The sequence below is a fragment of the Mytilus edulis genome, chromosome 14 (genome assembly GCF_963676685.1).
Source record: "Mytilus edulis chromosome 14, xbMytEdul2.2, whole genome shotgun sequence".
Lineage (NCBI taxonomy): Eukaryota > Metazoa > Mollusca > Bivalvia > Mytilida > Mytilidae > Mytilus > Mytilus edulis.
The window spans coordinates 48556425-48578904 of NC_092357.1; positions in this window are offsets into that span (position 1 = coordinate 48556425).

Below are 22480 nucleotides of genomic sequence, written 5' to 3' on the forward strand. Positions count from 1 at the left end.
GATATAGGAAGATGTAGTGTAAGTTCCAATGAGAAAACTCCATCCAAATAACAAATTATAAAAGTAAACCATTATAGGTCAATGTACGGCCTAAAACACGGAGTTCTTTGCTCTTACCAAACAAAAAGCTAAAAAAGGCCCCAAAATTACTAGAGTAAAACCATTCAAACGGGAAAACCAACGGTCTAATCTATATAAAAAACGAAAAACGAAAATCACGTATAAATTACATAAACAAACGACTACTCTACATCAGATTCCTGACTTAGGACAGGTGCAAATATTTGCAGCGGGATTAAACGTTTTAATGGTACCAAACCTTCGCCCTTTCTCTGAAACAATAGCATAACATCACAACATAGAAAAACACACAATAAAATATCAATTGGAAGGCTTAACTTAATCAAAAAACGTAAATTAACACACTATGAACGAATAAATATGATATGCGATACCTGAATGCAAATGCACAGTTAATAAAATATAAGGGATAGACATTTAAGGCCAAAAAGCAAACAAACAAGTCGACTTGTTATACTCTTCCTTTTATTCGTCCATTATGTTTTTCACCTTGACTGTTATTTCTTTTTTCGTTTAAGATTAACACAATATCGGCCGTACCACAAAAAAGAAAGAAAAGAGGATTCAATAACCAAAGCACCATTAATCTTAACGGTTATATTTCATTTTTTTCTCTATCGTCTCCCCCGGACAGTTTTAAAGTATATTACGAGTTGAAGGATATTGGTGATGGAAATTGTATTTATTATATTCCAACATATAAATTATTTACTTAGGTATTGAAAGATTGAAAGCATTCATTTTTGTACAAATACAATTCTTTTGGCTATATCATATATAAATTTGGGAATAAAGTGTTTTAGTCAAATTCGTAGAAAAAGACATTAACTAAGCACGTAGTATATTGCTCCTACATGTATCACACATTTTTATACTTTCATTAATACACATGTTATTATAATATATTATACATTATGGAAAACCAAAACCCGAATGTTTGTTTAACTAATGCTAGTTTTAACGTTATATCAATATGTTTTAAGCGATACAGGGTGAGCTGCAAGTTGCATTTAAAAATAAATTGCTTAGTATAGTTTTCAATATATTACATTTTTTGTAGCGGACATGGATTTTTTTTCAAGATAAAGGTTTTAAGACGAAGTAACTTAACATTGGATTACAACCTCTCCCTCATTCGCTTCCAAAACATGTATTGTAAAAGAAAGTAGTTATAGTATATGATGTGTATTTAAGGTGAACTCAACACTGTAGATTAATTAAGTTTTCCTCTTCCGTTATATATTCAGGGAGGAAGCATATGTAAATCAAGTAAATTGTTTAATTCATTTTCAAACCAAAGAAAAGAGCAACAGTTTAAATTTTGTTCATCATATATTGCTATGAAACGTAAGTACACGAAGATAATGACGGAAATTAGGATAGTTTTCATTTTTATTTTCCGTTTGTTATAAACTGTAACTTTTTCTTAAGAATTATATGCAGAGATAAAATCTCTTCGGGCAATAACCATTTTTGCTGCTTAGTGTTACTTTGTTTTAAATTTAAAAAAAATCATTTGTTATACGTTTTCAATTTATATAAATGTTTAATAACTATAAACGTTTTCACTAAAGTTATCCTATGTAACTTAGAGGAAAACATGCATGATTTATTTTATTTCACGAGAGATATCCAACAGAACTACAGAAAAATGAGAAATTTGTTTTTACGCCAAGCCAGTCGCGACATTTACCTGATGAAAGAAAGACAAGCTTTTGTGTGGATGGTTTGACATCTGATCTTATGTTATATGCTACTCGATTGTTGTGATCCGTCAGATTTTAACTTCAAATCAACGGGACAGTTGCATTTGAAGCAAATTCTTTTCAATTTCACTACTTTTATATTTTCAGACGAAACAGACAACCTGAATTAGCAATTTTAAGGAAATTGAATTGCAGGTTTTGGTTATTATCTTGAATATTATTATAAATAGAGATATACTGTAAACAGCAATAATGTTCAGCAAAGTAAGATCTACAAATAAGTCAACATGATCGAAATTGTTAATTGACCTCTTAAGGAGTTATTGCCCTTTAACGTCAATTTTTAACAATTTTTCGTAAGTTTTTGTTTTCTTTCACAAAAACCTTTTCCTCTGAAATTACTTAAAACAAATTTAACCAAACTTGGTCACAATCATCACTAGGGTATTTAGTTTTAAAACAAAAAGTGTCTGACCAACCCGTCTGCCCATCAACATGGCTAAAAATAGAACATAGGGTAAAATGCAGTTTTTAGCTTATATCTCTAAAAATAAAGCATTTAGAGCAATTATTAGAAGGACAAAAATGTTCATCAGGTTCAGATATATCTGCCGTGAAATTTTCAGACGGATCAGACAACCCGTTGTGGGGTTGTTGTCCCTGAATTGATAATTTTAAGGAAATTTTGCAGTTTTTTGTTATTGTCTTGAATATTCTTATAGATAGAGATTAACTATAAACAGCAATAATGTTGAGCACAGTAAGATCTACAAGTAAGTCAGCATGATAAAAATTGTTAATTGACCCCTTAAAGAATTTTCGTCCTTTAGAGTGAATTAATTTTTGTAATCTTTTACAAAAATCTTCTCCTCTGAAACTACTGAGACAAAAACCAAACTTGACCACAATCACCATCAGAGTTATTAGTTAAAAAAAATATATCCGATGACTCCGCCTGCCAACCAACATGGTCGACATGGCTAACATATAAAATTGGGGTAAAATGCAGTTTTTTGGCTTATATCTCTGAAACTAAAGCAAAAGTATTATGGTTGCATCATTTCATGCATCAATTGTAAACAAAAGAAATCAGGTGAGCGACACAGGCTCCGTGGAACCTCTAGTTCTGAACCTCTTTGTTTGTCATGGAACTATGATTCAATGGTTTTTCGTTTTTTTTGGGGTTTTTTTTTGTCGCGGTCTCGTTGACATATAACCAGTATCTCCTTTATTAATATTATAAATCAACCAAAACCTAAGTTACTTTCCATAAACTCTTTAATTATTTCTTCAACGAAACTAATTTAAAAATAACGAGCCTCGGTTTGTAATCACACCCAAACGACCGGATTCATTTGAGATCATATGATACTTGAATGATATTTCCAGAATTGATATTGGAATGTTAAATCAAATCTGATCGTTGGGGTCTTCAATGTGAATTCATTTGCTCGTGAAAACAAAAATCTAGTCCAGAGGACTGAAATAAGTTTCACTGACCGCTGTTCGTTTTTATATTTCACATTTACAGTTTTTACTATCCATGTGCTGCTTCTGTATCGTTTTTAGAGATAGTTGTGTGTCGACGCTGAGAATCCTTCGGTGACCCCATGCGTTTAAATGTCCATTGCAAAGCAACGTAGAGACAGGGTGTAACGGATGCACGTTTGCCCGCTCAGACCCAGCCAATGAATGGCTTCAATGGGTTAATAGTTAGATATATCTAAACATTTAATGGTTTGATGATATGTAGATGCACTACATATTTGTACTTTCGGACGGAAGAGGTGCTTGTAAACTTAACTAAATATACTGCTGTATTTGTGACTATTCGTTAGTTGTACGTGTTTGAGGTAATTGCTTATTATCTAAATTTTTATCTGGTAAGTTTTTCAGTTATTGCTGATCATCCATCTTTTTGTCTGGTAAGTTTTTCTTCATTAGTAAACTTTTAATATGACATGGACAGGAAAAGTGTCAAATCATATTGTTGTTTGAACTAGGAGGCTAGGACATGCAAAGTTTCACTTAAATTCTAGTGTAAATATTAATTTTGATGATAACGTTTCAAAGATCAATTCTACATGCTCAAATCAATGCATTTGTGAAGCTCAATCATTCGATTACTATCAAGTAAAATAAAATTTCCCAACAATCGCACAAATTAAGCTCAAACTTTTTCCTTCACAGAAAGAATGTCGTCGAAGCTGGCTGCTGTGCTTGCTCTAATATGTGTTTTATGGTTAGACAACACTAATGCCAGGAGCGGTAAGTCCTCCTTATGACGTTTTCTAAAATAATTTAGTAGGACATTGGCTTCTCGAGTTTTATATTTTATATTTTGCAAGCACTGCCACCTTTTTCTGTGTAATCTATAACAACTTTTTATAGTAACCTCTATATTTTTCAATATATATAAGAACAAACTTCATGCAATCTCAAATATAAAAAAGAAGATGTGGTATGATTGCCAATGAGACAAGAGACCAATTGACACAGAAATTAACACTTTAGGTCACCGTACGGCCTTCAACAATGAGCAAAGCCCATAACCACATACATGTATCAAATGTACGTTTAGTTAATTCATTTGATTTTCTTGTTATTTTTAACATGTATCTGAGTCTTTTTCCTCGTTTCTGAGTTCAATGCTATAGAAGCATGTCACTTTTGTACCCTTTACACAAGTATTTCCCATTCTTAACTTTTAAAACAGTAAACTGTTGACACATAGACATGTCCTGCCCATATGAATTTATAAAGTTAAATGCATTTTTTTTTTATTTTGAAAATATTTAAATATGTAAACTATGCAAAGTATTTAAAGTTATTGAACCATAACCATGAAGATTCAGAGTCAAATTATCATCCATGCTCATGGAAATGAGATGTGCTAATTCTAATACAACTGCAAACCAAATATCAAATGTTCATTTTAAATTGACCAACTCGCAATTTCTTATATTTAAACTAAGCAAAACGTTATTGGTCATAAAAGTATTGACCATTGTGGTAGTTTTTTTTTCTGTACTTTAGATTTTTTATGGGACTAAAGCTTAACTTCACAAATATTAAAGGATTAATAGCACATGCTTTAAGATTTTCAATAACAAAATGATATACCATGTCAAAAAGTAAACTGTGTTCCGTTCTAGTATGTCATATAACTTATATTATCATGTGTAACTTCTCGCCTTTCTTGGTAGGCACATTCTGCAACACCTACCGTTATGGTATATTTACATTGTGTTTTTGTCCTGAATATGGAAGGAATATTTGTCACTGGACGTTAAGTAAACAGTCAATCAATCTAAGGATATCATATTAATAACAAGAGGTATTGTAGTACGCGAAACGTAAGATAAGCACAATATTTTTACTTTTTCGCCATATCTAAAATCAAATAACATGGAACTTTACGTCTTTGGGGCAACACTCAGGTTACTACGGAGGATACATTATTGTTTAGTCCAACTGATGGTTGGTAGTTGACATTGATTGATTGACTTTCGGTGCTTAAGGCCACTTTCAGCTTTCTTTGTTTTGATACATGTACTTAAAGCATTATTGATTTTGGAATAAAGAATATATATTATCGTGGCGGCCAGTTTTCATTGATAGAAACCGGAGAGAACCATCGACTTCCGACAGGAAAACTGGCAATCCTAGTCAATTAAGATAGGAGTCGAACCCACCTGCCACGAGTGAGGTTCGATCTCATAAACTCGGTGTTGACAGGGTAGTTATAATGGCAGAAAAACGAGTGTCGTAATGGGGCTATCTTCATGACGAATTACGGTAAAAATTCTTGCCAAATGACGTTAACGGTAATTTTTGGTGCCTGACGATAAAATGTACACTTTCTTTTAGACGATAAAAAAATCGGCTGATTTTGACGAATCACGCTAATTTTTTTCCAAAAGTAACGGTAACGATAATTATTTGATAACCTCTGACAAATCACGATAAGGATATTTTGACAAATCACGGTAAAGTTTTAACCAATTTGACGCTAACGGTAGCCGAAAGTGACCGTTTGACGTCTGACGGTAAAGGACATTTCTACCCGCATAAACTGCTTATATCACTTGGCCTCCGAGGCCTCGGTAGTTGACGTAATGCATCAGTACGGGATGTTTTATAAAAAAAAAATCATTACAAACAATTATATTATGTTGTTTTTTTTTTAATTTAAAATTGATAAAATGTTAATGTTTAGATGTTCCGACTGTACATCTCATTGAAGACGGAGCCATAAGAAAGGTCTTAAAGGATTACGACAAATATGCCTACCCTGGAACAACTGAACAACCAATAGTGAAAGTCATGCATGGCCTGAATCTCGAAAAGATGGACTATGATAGCATGGTATGTGCGTCTAGAAACCGTTAAATAAGTATTTAATCTATTTCAGTTCATGACGACTATGTAATTTTGTTTCATTTAAAACGAAGGCTTATGTTTTTCTATTTTCTTTCTTTTTTTGTTGAATTTTGTTTTGGTTTCATGTTTTAATGGCCCGCTAATGATAGCAGCTGTGTGTCCGTTATTATCACTGTGTATCATCACCACCGGATATAGGTACCCTTGGCCTGGTTCTCTGTTCATTGTCTTGAACAGATAACCAGGCCAAGGGTACCTATATCCGGTGGTGATGATACACAGTGATTATGGTATCAACTTTTAAAACTATATGCCAAAGTACGGTTCGGCCCAATTTTAAGAGTTCTGTTGTGACGGAGATTTTATGTTTTTTTGTTGTTGTAATGTTAACTTCCCAGGTAGGTCACTTGTTAAGATGGTATTACGGTTGTCTTCGGTGGTTTCTAAATTAGAAGGGATGGTGTTGATTTGCCTCCTCTCGTTTGCTCAGTTCTCCTACGGTTCTTGTAGGTAGAATGATGTCTGGACATCTGGGGACTACATGTCGTTGTTGTGGACTGGCTTGGCAGCGAGGGTGGGACTCGCGCCTTCTTACCCTTTTTAATGAAATAAATAAGACAACTCAATTTGCTGGTTGGAACAAGGATTGTAATGTAATGTTTCTTTTCTTTTTGATCGTAAAATATTACAGTGCATAAATCATACAGTTTAACAATAAGATTATCATTTGACAATAACAAATATATTTCTATTTCAAATATTGCTCGAATTAAACTTATTATATTTATTGAATTATTTCCTATTAATTTGCAATTAATTAATTTCATTTAATTACTTTAAGTAACATTATATAACTTACCTTTTTAATGAAATAAATAAGACAACTCAATTTGCTGGTTGGAACAAGGATTGTAATGTAATGTACGGGCAGTAGACTTATATTTGCTTTTATAGTCACTATTCATTACCCGACATTCCTGTTCCCCAGACAAGATTGAGCCTCTTTTGCAAACGATGGAAAATGTTGCCAAAACATTTATTGCTTCATAATATGCAAAATGTATTCATTTGTTTTTGAAAAGCATTTGGACTTTTATTTCTCAAATTAAATAAAATAATATTTTTGGAAGAATTTCAATTTCTGATCTTTATAATAATTGATAATTAAAGATGTTAAATTTTAATTAATATCTTGTGTACGTCAATCTTCGTATCTAAACTTTTTGATTGGTTATTAATAGCATTCTTGTGTGCCTAAATGTATTACTGAATATTCATGATGCTGTAGTATCTACAAATTCTGTGAATATGGTTATAACCTTGGATGTAGTATCAATTCGACATACATCTGTCCGTCGACCTAGCAACCTTCTAAACGCGTGCCAAATAACTAATGAGGTTCTTGACTTGTACTATTTTTGCTTAACATGAAGATAATGCTTGTTATTCGCTATCTTCTTTATGTGTTTTCTTCTTACTTTATTTTCCTATATGTTTTCTTCTTACTTTATTTTCCTATATCAACGAATCATTTGACCTTTATATTATCTTTTACTTGGAACTATCTTAATAACCTATAAACCTATATTTTTGTTTAAATAAGATCTATTTTATTTCAATTTCTAATTATTTCTAAAAGTGTCCTAAATCCTTTCATAACATTACCCCCTTGTTAAGTTTGAAATCTCCTGATTTCATTTTTTTTTTATATATATGATTGTTTTGAATTTATTTTTTTGAATCTTATTATCTGTGATTGATATAACTTTTCCTATGAATTGTTTTTGCAATAAATGAAACACAAATACACATACATACACACAAATATACAATGCATGCACAATGAAAAATAATAATATTATTATGCCTATCCTCTTCTGTGGTACAAAAGTCCACCTGCGAAATATTGGAGATCTGTCTTTGGATGTACTCCAACACGCAAAAATAAGTCATATGGAGATCTGTGTCTTATGTACTCCATATGCAAGTGAACAAAATAACATGTTCTCTCTCTCTTTCTTTGTTATTTAATTTATAGTGATTCATATTTAACCTGATTGTTATAGAGTTTTTTATTTATCATGTTTTTACTTATTTTTGTATTTAAACACGAAGATTTGATTGTATGAATTCCACCAGATTTTTATAATTTTTACATATTTTTTTTTTTTTTTTATTTTATTTTACTGATTTTTTTTTTTATCATGTTTATTTTTATTATTGTGGTAAAGTGTTATTTTAGGATATATGTATTTTATATATAAGTAATACTGTAGTATTATATTAGTGCATGGTTAAACTATACGGAGTGTATATTTCAGGTTCGCTCAGGTGTGACTTTTATCAGGTGTTTCAATAGTGTTTTATTGGTATTGATTAGTGGTCAATTCTTTGGCGGGAACTTTACATTTTCTACATGGTCACTTTGTGTAATGGACACCATTTTCATTGTCTAGTAAATTGTAATATTATATTCTATTTGGAGTTTGGTTTTCCTATTTATAAGGTCAGTTATTTTTCTTATACTAATATATTAATTATCTATCCTTATAATTATATGTATGCATGATTTACGAATGTTATGAATAAATGCATGTTTGAATGATGTGTAGATGTGATATGCAAGTGTAACAATAGAAAACTTAAAAGAACTTTAAATCTCTTTAATAATTGTGCTTTTATGGTTAAAACAGTAAATTATATAAAACAGCTAAATTTCAGTAAATGGATTAAACTATTGAATTTATGGAATGAATGTTTTATAATAATTTCAGATATTAAATAAAGTCATAAATTGATAAAGATAATAACTATTTTATTTTGATATGCAGATTAGGTTAGTCATGAATTTAATATTTGTACTGCAGGTATATTCCATATTGATGACCCACCATTTCGGCATCAACCTGATGTGATCGTACTTTAATTGTATTCAAGCCTTCACAAATACCTGTGAGGTAGGTTTTGTTATGTTGAATCTATGTGCGTTTTGCTTATTGTATTGTCTGCTTTAGAAAGTGCTTTATGCTTTGTTTGCACGTATGTTCTTGCTTTGCATGTATATGTTATTTTTAAATATGCTTATTTAAATTTGGTATTTAACAGTTCATTTCATTACTGTTATAATGTATTACTAATGCATCGACATATGCATTATGATTAGATTTGGTATTTAGATGTATTCATGAGACAATAGAATTGGAGATCACTATTTCCGACTTAATGAAATTATATAGTATTCTTTTATTATTTAAATGCTTGGAAAAGTAAACAGTTTCCTTGTTCATAATTGTTAACATAATGTTTTAAACCTTTTATATAGTTACTTAATTATATTACATCCATTAATATAGTGTATTGTTATTACAGGGTATTTATTTTGGATTACAATATATAACGAAATAAAGAATCCATAACTATATATTGTCTTGGTGTATTAATTTGCCACGAAACAAGACTACATGTTTGGCGCCCAACGTAATATTTCGTCACAGATCAAATCAGTTGAGGTGCGCGTCATCGATAATTCTACGTCACAGATCTACCTACGTATATTGACTGACCAGTAACATTTATTTAGCTTCCGGTGTCAACATTCAGCACGTTCAGAAATTGGATTCATGTGGATATCAACTTGGATTGTGAATTCATTAATGGGTCAGTACTGTGCATTGTATGTTTATATATGTTGTATTGTTTGTCATATGTATTGTATAAACCGATCATAATTATTTGTTCATTTGGAAATTGCCATTAGAAACTTTAATTGAGTTTGAAAAAAACTTTGTCAAAATTTTCATTCATGTTTTAGTTTACATTGAAAAAAAAAAACACTTGATATTTTATATTGAATAGATAGACAATCGTTATTTGGTATTGAGCATACAGTTTACATGTAAATTAGGTGTGATATAGACATTATTCATACATAGTTTTGTAATTAGACTTGGACATTTTGTGTTTGTTGAGACCCCATACACTTGTATCCCTACCCCCGGGAAAGGTCATAGAGGTCAACCGGAAGTACTAGATATTGACATTTTTGTTTACATTAGCAACTACATATCAGTAGTTAGCAGTTAGATACACTGATTTAAAATTTACTTTTGATTTTTGTGCATACACACATACACTTAGTTGTACATTGAAAATATTTTACAAATTTATTTGTCTTATTTGGACTTAGTAAAATTACCAGTGAGATATCAACATACACTGATTGATTGATAGTTACACATAAACACACATAGTCCATTCCACCTTGACTTAGCATTTCACATTGTACTTTACATTGTTTATATTTTCACATGTTTATTGTTTATGTGTATTGCATTTGACATTGTTCATTGTTGTTTACATTGTCATATATGTATGTGTATTGTGTACATGTGTATTGTGAAATTGATTTGTTTGTGTACAATTGTCATTGATATTTGTTACATTTAACATTTGATGAAATAGTTAAACTTTTCTAGAAACTAAATTTTGAATTAAAAGTTAAAAACTTTAAAAGTTTAATTGAGATCAGTGAGCTTGTGTAGTACAATTAACACTTGATTATTTAACCTTCATACTTACCATCCTTACTTATCCACCATAGTACACCATACCTAGGAAAGGCACTCATACTATATTTAACTTTCTATTACTCTTTCTTGGACTTAGTCTTTAGTGGAGAGAGTTATTTAGGTTGGTTTAGGTTAGCTTGGTATAGTTTGTTGTTAGTTTAGTTGTACTTTGACTTGAGTAGATTGGAACAGTGATACAGTATAGTTATCTTGTGATTATATTGTCCTAGTTGTATATATAGTTGTCTGTATATTCATTTGTATATATTTAACTTGCATATTTATTTACATATTTTTTTTTCTCTCTTTGATTTGATATCATACTTGTTTGACATGGGTTTGTAGACGTACAAGCTTTACAACTCATATACAAGTTCAGGTTTTGCATATAGTTGGTAAGTCATTGTGGTTATATATATATTTCTTATATTGATTTGTGTTATTCTCTTTAGTATTGTTTATATATAGTGATTATCTTGAATTGCTTTTCATTTATTAATACATTGATTTTCTTTGTAGTTATTAATATCTTTATTTTCTTTTTGATTTTCAGATATACTATTTTGGTTTAGAGTCTATACTGTGTGATTTTGATTGACTTATACTTTATTTAGTTTCAGACATATATTTATTTACTTGTATTTATTGTCTATTGGTATTTACATTTGACTTTGGATTAATTTATACATTTTCTTTTCAGACAATTTGAATTTGATTTTTTTTTTACATTCTTTACTTAAGCACTTATTAGTGTATTTACTTAAGCACTTATTAGTGAAACTTATTTAGTCACTTCTTAGTGAAACTTATTTAGTCACTTCTTAGTGAAACTTATTTAGTCACTTCTTAGTGAAACTTATTTAGTCACTTCTTAGTGAAAATTATTTTATTTTATTTTTCATTATTTACTTATCATTTCTTTTTCAGAATATTTAGTTTATTATTATCAACTTGAGTGAAAACTTTATTTCATTTTTTTCTCATTATTCATATTGAGTTGAATTTTGTTTTCTTTATTCACTTTTTAGTGAATCTTTATTTACAAATCACTTATAAGTGAAACAAATATACATCAACATGGCGAATCCAGAAGAAATTGCACCTGAAGATATCGCTCTGTTGAAATTATTGAAGAAAGAGGTGGGAGAACACCCAGTAGATATTGCAGAATTCATGAAGAAATGTTTGGCTTATAAAGGAGAGGAGTCTAAACCGAAAGTGAAAGATGAACCATCCAAACATACCAAGTACAGAGATCCACCCAGGATATCAAACTTTTCTGGAAACAACACCAAAGGGGAAACCAGCTACGAACTTTGGAGGTATGAAGTAACTGGATTGATGGCTGATAAATTGTACGACCAAGAGAACATCAATTATGCTGTTAGACGATCACTGAAAGGAGATGCAGGAATGGTTGCCATGCACCTTGGAGCAAAAGCCAGTATACCAGATATCTTGCACAAGCTTGACAGTATATATGGAGCTGTGGAGAAAAAGGAGGATTTACTTGCTCAGTTCTACCGAGCCAGACAAGATGATACTGAGACAGTTACTAAATGGAGTTGTAGATTGGAAAACATCATTGGTCGAGCAGTAGATAGAGGATTAGTACAACAAAAAGAAAGAAATGGCATGCTACATTCTATGCTATGGACTGGTTTGAAGACAGAATTAAAGGATATATCAGGCCATAAGTTTGACACCATAAAGGATTTTGATGAGCTCAGAGTTGTACTTAGACAGATAGAAACAGATCATGAGGAGAGGAAGTTATCATCTCATAAGCCACAACCAGCCAAAGCAACTGCAATTTCTGATACTTCAATACAGGAATCACAGATGAATAAATTTGAAGGATTGATTAATCAACTTACTACCAGGATGGATAGATGGGAAACAGATTTTAGAGGAAGAGGATCAATTAGAGGTCGAGGTTATAGGAACAATAGAGGATATTTCAACAGAAATCAAGGACAGTACAACAGAGGAGGAGGACATGTACAACAGCAAGGATATCATGAGTCATCTACACCACAAGCTACTTTAACTTCAAATTACCAACACCAGGAAGAAAAGAAATGCTTTCGATGTGGATTACCAGGACACTATAAGATTGGTTGTACAGCAATATTAGATGGAAAGAAGAATTTAAACTACAAGAAGTCTATGGGTCAGGACCACCCTTAGGCTTATGCGAGTCAACTACGACAGGTCCTTCTACACAGGTACCACCAGGATTATTTGGAAGCCCAACAGAAACTGAGGTATTACTACATGGTAGAACAGTTAAGAGTCTTCTTGACACTGGATCGACAGTTTCAACAGTCAGCCACACATATTACAACAACAACTTAATTGATTTGCCACTTCAACAACTTAACACCTTATTAGATATAGAGTGTGCAGATGGACAGCAACTGCCATATGAAGGATACATAGAAACAGAACTTCAGATACCACTCCAGACTGAAAGATACCCATGCATTATATTGGTGATTCCAGACAGTACATACAACACCCAAGTACCACTACTCATTGGAACCAATATCCTACAACACATCATGAAGTTATTGCAACAGGAACATGGCAACAGGTATTTACAAACATCAAAACTCAGCACTTCATGGTACCTTACCTTTAGAACTATCACACTCAGAGAAAAGGAACTTCAACGTCACAATAATACATTGGCTGTTATCAAGAATGCTATTGGCAAGCCAGTTACCATCAAGCCAAATTCAACGGTTCAGATACCAGGTTATATCGACAAAGAACTACCATATAGTACCACACCAGCTATGCTTCTTCCATCAACTTTACAACCCAACTGCAATGATCTTGAAGTAGAACCATCACTTATAGAATTCAAGTACAGAAGTAACGGAAAGATAGACGTACAACTTGCCAATGTAACATCACGCACCATTACCATTCAACCAAGAGCAGTATTATGCGAAATACAACCAGTCTGTATTGAACATCAAACAGAAGATATTGAAGCAAAGATACCCATTATTGATCAAGTGGAAATCAACACCATTGACTTAACAGAAGAGCAGTTGAAGATAGGGAAAGATTTTATTAAGTCATACGAAGACATCTTTGCTAAGAATGATCAAGATATTGGCAACACTACAGTGAAACATCGAATAGATTTGTTAGAGGAACATCCGTTTAAACAACGATACAGGCGTATACCACCAGCCATGTATGATGAAGTGAAGGCACATCTCAAACAGTTGTTAGGAAATGGAACTATTAGACCATCACATAGTCCTTATGCTTCAAACGTAGTTCTGGTAAGAAAGAAGAATGGAAAGCTACGCCTATGTACGGATTATAGACAGCTGAACAGAATTACGAAAAAAGACAGTTATGCGTTGCCTAGGATTGAAGACCTTTTCGATGCTCTTGCAGGCAGCTCATACTTCACATGTGTTGATATGAAGAGCGGGTATCACCAAGTGGAGATTCTAGAACAGCATAAGGAAAGAACCGCCTTCACAGTGGGTCCACTCGGGTTCTACGAATACAACAGAATGCCGTTTGGTTTGACTAATTCACCAGCAACCTACCAAAGAATGATGGAGGAATGTTTGTCAGATTTACACCTCAAGATTTGTTGCATTTTCATAGACGACGTGATTATCTTTGGCAGAACCTATGAAGAGCATCTGGACAATCTCCGCCTTGTATTTGACAGGATCCGGAAACACAACATGAAGCTTGCACCAGACAAGTGCTCATTTTTCAAGACCAAGGTGAAGTACGTCGGCCATGTTGTTTCAGCGGAAGGTGTGGAGGTTGACCCAGCCAAAACAGACAAAGTAGTGAATTGGCCAAAGCCCACCAGTCCTGAAGATGTTAGACGATTTCTCGGATTCGTCGGATATTATCGTCGCTTCATTCGACATTTCAGCAACATCAGTAAACCACTCACAGAATTGATGCCGAATCCGATGAAAAAGAAAGTTAAGAAACATGAGCAGAAACCATGGCACTGGGGTCCCGAACAAGACAAAGCGTTTGAAACACTAAAGGAACGACTTGTGTCAGCACCTATACTTGGATATGCCATTAGCAATCTTCCATACGAACTACATACAGATGCATCAGGATTTGCACTTGGAGCTGTATTGTACCAGAAGCAGGGAGAACATTTGAGGGTTGTCAGCTATGCCAGCAGAAGTTTATCAAAGTCAGAGAAGAGATATCCACCACACAAGTTGGAATTCCTCGCTTTGAAGTGGGCTGTTTGTGAGAAGTTCAGGGATTACCTCTTAGGCAGCAACTTTACAGTCATGACAGACAACAACCCCATGACATATGTGTTGACCACGGCTAAACTCGATGCAACCGGTCACAGATGGTTGAGCAGCCTTGCAGACTTCAACTTCAACATCTTGTATCGACCTGGAAAGAAAAATGGAGACGCAGATGGACTCAGCCGAATTCCAGATGCACAAAGTATAGATTCAGATAGTGGAGAAGTCATATCGATAGAATCCGTACAGGCTATCTGTAATTCACAGCTTCCGAACACATTCATCGAGAGTTTAGCTGTTAACCCAGATGTAGTGCAATCTGATGATGATAAAGATTAATACAAAGATGAAGATATCATCGATTGGAAACAAGCACAAGCCATGGATTCACAGATAGCGCCGTTTGTGAGATATGTTAAAGAAGGAAGGAAACCTACAACAGCAGAGGTTGGATCATCATTACTCTTGCGACAGTTTCAACACCTTATTCTCAAAGATGGCGTACTATACAGAGACGTGATGATTAGTGATGACAGGAAATCACAGCTGGTATTACCATCTGCACATATAAAGATCGTCCTTGAGGCACTGCATGATGATATGGGCCATCCAGGCAAGGATAGAACACTATCACTGCTGCGTGACAGATTCTACTGGCCAGGAATGGACAAGGCAGTTGATGATTGGATAGGACAGTGCAGTAGATGTTTGAAAAGGAAAACACCAGCTAACAGTCAAGTTGCACCCTTGGTCAGCATTACCACCAGATTTCCACTAGAGCTAGTTTGCATTGATTTCCTGAAACTTGAGCGTTCTAAAGGAGGATATGAAGATGTACTTATCATCATGGACCACTTTACCAGATACGCCCAGGCTATACCAACACGGAATCAAACAGCTAGAACTACTGCCCAAGCACTCTTTGATAATTACATCGTCCACTACGGAATTCCGCTACGCATACACTCTGACAGAGGAGCGAATTTTGAAAGTAAAGTGGTCAAAGAGTTGTGTACTTTGACTGGGATGAAGAAATCCAGAACAACACCATACCATCCCATGGGAAATGGTATGCCAGAGAGGTTTAATCGTACTTTGATGGGGATGCTTGGTACATTAGATCGACAACAGAAGACTAATTGGAAAGCTTACGTTGCACCCATGGTTCACGCTTATAACTGCACTCGTCACGAGTCAACAGGAGTTGCACCGTACTTCCTCATGTTTGGACGACAGCCACGTTTGCCGATTGACTTGGCTTTTGGACTTCACAAAGACACCAAGATGCCAGCTACAAAATACATCAAAGGTCTTCGTGATAGACTTTCTTCTGCATACCACCTGGCATCAGAAGCATCAAAGAAAGCTCAAGCAACACAGAAGGAAGCATACGATCTTCGAGTCAGAGGAGCTTCTATACAGAAGGGCGACCGAGTATTAGTAAAGATTGTATACTTCGATGGCAGACACAAGTTGGCTGATAAATGGGAAGATATACCATATGTTGTTTTGGATCAACCAAATCACGAAATTCCTGTATTTACCGTTATCCGGGAAGATGGAGAAGGGAAAACAAAGAAACTACATAGAAACCTACTTCTTCCAGTCGGCTACATCAGAGACCAGGAACCAGTAGAGTTACAGACTATTAAACAGAGACCAACTCCACGCCCACGTGCTAGTAAGCAACAGAAACTACCAGTGGTTCATGCAACCAAGGAGGATTCAGCTGATGACACAGCATCAACTATTTCAGAGGACTCCGAGGTTGGATTTGTGTTAACAGCGGACAGCGAATCATCTCTTGCTGAAGACTCCGATGCTAACGCAGATATTAGTGATGAGGTAACAAGTCTTTCTGGGGACGCCCAGATTGAAGAGACTGAACCTACTGGAAGCGCTTCCGAAGATGCTGAGAGTATTTCATCAGACGATACTACTATTGATGATGATGATGTACATCAGGATACTGACGAATTACCACCGGTAGAAATCAGACGTTCTGGAAGGGAACGAAGACCACCTGCTTGGTTTCGATCTGGACAGTTCGAGACAAGTATGGCTGTTGCTGGACGAACTAGTTTTCCAGAGTGGCGACAGAAAGCTGATTACATCTCGTCTTTGGCCCAGACGCCGTTATTTAAAGCAACTGGATTAGAGAGAGATGCAGCAAGGACCATATTGGACATTGTCAACCACCACTAGTTGGAAATGACGGGACGTCATTTTACAGCTGGGGGGAGTGTGTGGTAAAGTGTTATTTTAGGATATATGTATTTTATATATAAGTAATACTGTAGTATTATATTAGTGCATGGTTAAACTATACGGAGTGTATATTTCAGGTTCGCTCAGGTGTGACTTTTATCAGGTGTTTCAATAGTGTTTTATTGGTATTGATTAGTGGTCAATTCTTTGGCGGGAACTTTACATTTTCTACATGGTCACTTTGTGTAATGGACACCATTTTCATTGTCTAGTAAATTGTAATATTATATTCTATTTGGAGTTTGGTTTTCCTATTTATAAGGTCAGTTATTTTTCTTATACTAATATATTAATTATCTATCCTTATAATTATATGTATGCATGATTTACGAATGTTATGAATAAATGCATGTTTGAATGATGTGTAGATGTGATATGCAAGTGTAACAATAGAAAACTTAAAAGAACTTTAAATCTCTTTAATAATTGTGCTTTTATGGTTAAAACAGTAAATTATATAAAACAGCTAAATTTCAGTAAATGGATTAAACTATTGAATTTATGGAATGAATGTTTTATAATAATTTCAGATATTAAATAAAGTCATAAATTGATAAAGATAATAACTATTTTATTTTGATATGCAGATTAGGTTAGTCATGAATTTAATATTTGTACTGCAGGTATATTCCATATTGATGACCCACCATTTCGGCATCAACCTGATGTGATCGTACTTTAATTGTATTCAAGCCTTCACAAATACCTGTGAGGTAGGTTTTGTTATGTTGAATCTATGTGCGTTTTGCTTATTGTATTGTCTGCTTTAGAAAGTGCTTTATGCTTTGTTTGCACGTATGTTCTTGCTTTGCATGTATATGTTATTTTTAAATATGCTTATTTAAATTTGGTATTTAACAGTTCATTTCATTACTGTTATAATGTATTACTAATGCATCGACATATGCATTATGATTAGATTTGGTATTTAGATGTATTCATGAGACAATAGAATTGGAGATCACTATTTCCGACTTAATGAAATTATATAGTATTCTTTTATTATTTAAATGCTTGGAAAAGTAAACAGTTTCCTTGTTCATAATTGTTAACATAATGTTTTAAACCTTTTATATAGTTACTTAATTATATTACATCCATTAATATAGTGTATTGTTATTACAGGGTATTTATTTTGGATTACAATATATAACGAAATAAAGAATCCATAACTATATATTGTCTTGGTGTATTAATTTGCCACGAAACAAGACTACATTATTCTAAATTTTTTTTTTGAAATTTTCTACCTTTTTATGAATGTGATAAAATTTTAATAACATCTGTGTTAAGAATATATAGCTTATTATCATAATCTGATCTGTTATTAGTCTAACTCTTTGTCTAAATGATTGATTGTTTTGAAATCTGAACTGAATGTATTTACTGTTTAGAATAACGTCGGCTTGATTGCTCTCGTGTGCCAAACAAATATGTATTGCATTATGCACTTTTCTACAAAGTAACAACGTATGTAAATGTGTCTAATATATGGTAACATAAAAAAAAACAGTATGATTTACCATTATACTCCCTGATATACAATTTATAGTTTTCACCCCTTCTTATTTCTTTCTTTTTCAATATATTTGTCGAATCGGCTATTTCTTTTAGATAAACAACTAGAACGAAAGTGAGAAAGATATACTGCAACTGTTATAAACATCATTTATTTAGAGTTGATTTAATCATGTTGTCCTCTCGAGTAGACTATGAACTTGGCATTTGCTTTTCTGTAATGTATATACTTTTTAGATAGTCTTTTATAACTCTTTTTACAGTTGCTCTGGTATGTTTTATGATGTTGTTTTAATCTTTATAATTTATATAATGAAGAGGTGAGACTAAAATCAAATATTTTCTTATCTTGTTTTGTTTTGTTCATTCTCATTTTTATCTATATAATTTATAAAATATCACTTTACTACTTTTGGACATTAATAAAAAAGTTGGTGTTTCTTGCGATATAGTTTAAGTATGTACTTGTTATATTATTTAGTCTTGAATTATACTTTTTTTTATCAATGACACATCATAACACGTCCAGATTGATGTTTTTCTAAAACATACTTAATATTGCAAAATTTAAACTATTTTATCAAGCATTGAGATGGTCAGAACTGAGAAGTACACTAAAAACGTAATAACATCATTCTTATTACCCTTGCCAGACCTACAATATAAATTATCGAAGTTAGGATCCGCAACTTCAAAATTATAAGCAACATGACGTTTTCGGCAGAGAGTAATTTGTCATTACGTTGAAAGTCTTCCTCTTACACAGTTCTTTTGATGATTGAGATAAAACTCAATTTTCACTATCGTCTTTTTTTTTTTTTTTCTTAAACGTTCCGTCCATTGTATCAAGTAATGGTTATTTTCCCAGATATAAATTATATTTTTAAAAAAATAAAGTTACTTTAAACCAATTGTTCTTAGATGATTTATCGGTATTACTATTCTTAGTACCGTCAGGTGTATTGTCTGATTTCTTATCAAAATTACTATTATCTCTTTATTTATATATACTAGTATCACTTATCTGTGATTGCTGTATTGATTGATCTGACGCAATTGTTGAATAGACTGGTGTGTCTGATTCATCTTTTTGTGTTTATCTTTTTATCAATACGCGGATCCGAATGATTATCAGCCTGTGGTCTGTAATCTCGTGGATCTTTGTACGGTTTCAACCTATTAGCAAGAACTAATGGTTTCATCATGTTATGTGACTGCAGTTTCACATATTTTGTACGTAACATTTGATACGCCCCGTACTTTATATTAAGGGCCCAATCGTTAGGGTTCCGGTGTCTTTTTCTTACCGGACCGAATCTTCATTATTTATTTATTTTTATTATAAAATCTTCAACTATAACTTTTTTATTATTATTTACTTTTTATTATTATCTTTATATATTTTACTTTTATAACTGCGCCTCTTTTATATTCTCTTTAGCCGTTTCATGGATAATTTTGACCTGTTTAATTAGTTCATTAATGAATCTTTAGGTGCTTTTTCCACTTTTTTGTGTGGGAATCAATTGAGTATCAATAGTTTATGTTAGTTATTTCTTTCCCAAATTGGACATAATAAGCGAATATCCAAAAGATTGGGTGACTGTCGTCAATTGAAATGCGGTCATAACACTTTTCAACACTTGATCTCACGTGTCCTATTCTGATTGAGCATAACGCTTTTAAGGACTGAGCTAATGTGAAAATGTTCCCTCATTGTTCCTAACGGGGAACCATTTCTTAATATAACACGTCTGCTATATATTTCGCCTCCTGTTTTCTTGTCAGGGGGAATCACTCCGGCCAGTGACTTAGAATGTCTGTGACCAACAAGGATAAATGAATTTCCAGAATGGAGTTTGCATAATCCTTCAATTTAGGATATCGACATGAATACGTTCAAAAACGTTTACCACTGGCATAGGATGTAATGGCGCTCGCATTTATGAGTTAGAATCTATTTCCTGGCATGTTTTACACAATGTCACGTGATTGTAAACTTGTCATGTCAGGCCAATAATATCTAGCTTTTATAGCTTCATATTTTTTTTATTTTTTTTTATAACACCTTGGTGGAAAGAATTATCTTTAAATGCAATTAATATATGTTTATGCTACTCCGTAATTCTTCTGGTACTGCAATTTGAAATAAAACCTCTCCCTATTTTTTTTCTTGTTTGAAAATCAAGATATAAAGCTTCATTAATCATTTCGTAATGCATGCATTTATAGGAAATATTTTTCTTTTTATCTATGTTATCTGGTAATAAACCTTTCAATAAGTACGCATAGATGTATTTGAAATACGAACATTATCTCTGATTTATTCCTTTTTTTTCGCAAACGGTATCCACATTTGTAATATCATTGATAGTTGGCAATGCATTGGCCGGAACGAATGATATTTATTTTTAAAATGTTATCTGGCGGAATAGATGCATCGTTAGAAAAGTGAATACTTTTTTTTTTCTAGATTAAATGGGTAATGTCAGTAGTACGATCTTCCTGATTGTTAGATTTTAGTTATATCTTAGATAATAAATTAGCGTGGGCAGTTTTGCTTCCACTTCTGATGTATACTTTAAACTTGTACTTTTGTACTTTGAAATTCCATCTCCTTGATATAGGAGAATTAATGATGTATATTTGTCAAAGTTTCGATTGTTTCAAATATTTAATATAACTTGTATATCAGATATGAATCATGAGAGCAATCAAGTGGTCAGTAATGCAAATTTATAAACAAATATGGTAAAAACTGAATATCAGCTTAAAAATTTATAGGAAAGACATTTAGAATAAATATAGTGTTCGATTGAAAGATTAAATCGGTAATTGGTGATTATTTCATGAAAAGATAAATACAGGTTCAGTTAAACGTTCACCTTACAATATTGCAATTTGCAATTAAAAATGAGACATGTACATAACAGTTAAATTATATAATACTTTTTTGAATTGCATGATGTGACAATTTAACCCCCAAAAAAATGGTTAGAAGTATTCAAATTTACTTTCTTTAAATTATAATACGAATAATTTATTTATCTATTTATTTTTTTATACTTCTATCATTATTTTTATTTTTATTTTTATTTTTTTTTATTTATTATCATTACTTTTTTAAATTATTGTTTTAGTGGAGAGAAAGTAAAATAATAACAGCAACAGTCTTACCGTACATGTGAATACAAAAATAATACGAGTTGGAAATGAAATTACTGTCCATAGATAATATTGGAACTATTGTTAGAAAACATCAATATTGTTCGAATGTGGTTTAAAAGTCTGTTCTTGTTTGGTCCTTCGGGTTGTCACACAATTGTGCATAAGTAACAAATTGTATCTGTTTCCGTTAGAATTGTATGAATCGTCGTGGATTGTTTTGAGATTCGGGTTCACTGAATTGAGGTTCTGTAGTCGCTATTTTCAAGTGGCGATTGACCTGTATGGTATCGTTCCTAGCATCACATAGGTAGATTTTTATGAATTGGCTTAGGGTACTGTTTGTCTCCTCATGATTGATAATTTTCTGTCTCCAACTGGTAAGTTCGTTTGAATCGTCTCTTACTTTGTTATCATAAAGAAGGTTCGGGTCCTCCGCCAATTGTTGTGACGGAGATTTTATGTTTTTTTGTTGTTGTAATGTTAACTTCCCAGGGAACAATTATATTATGTTGTTTTTTTT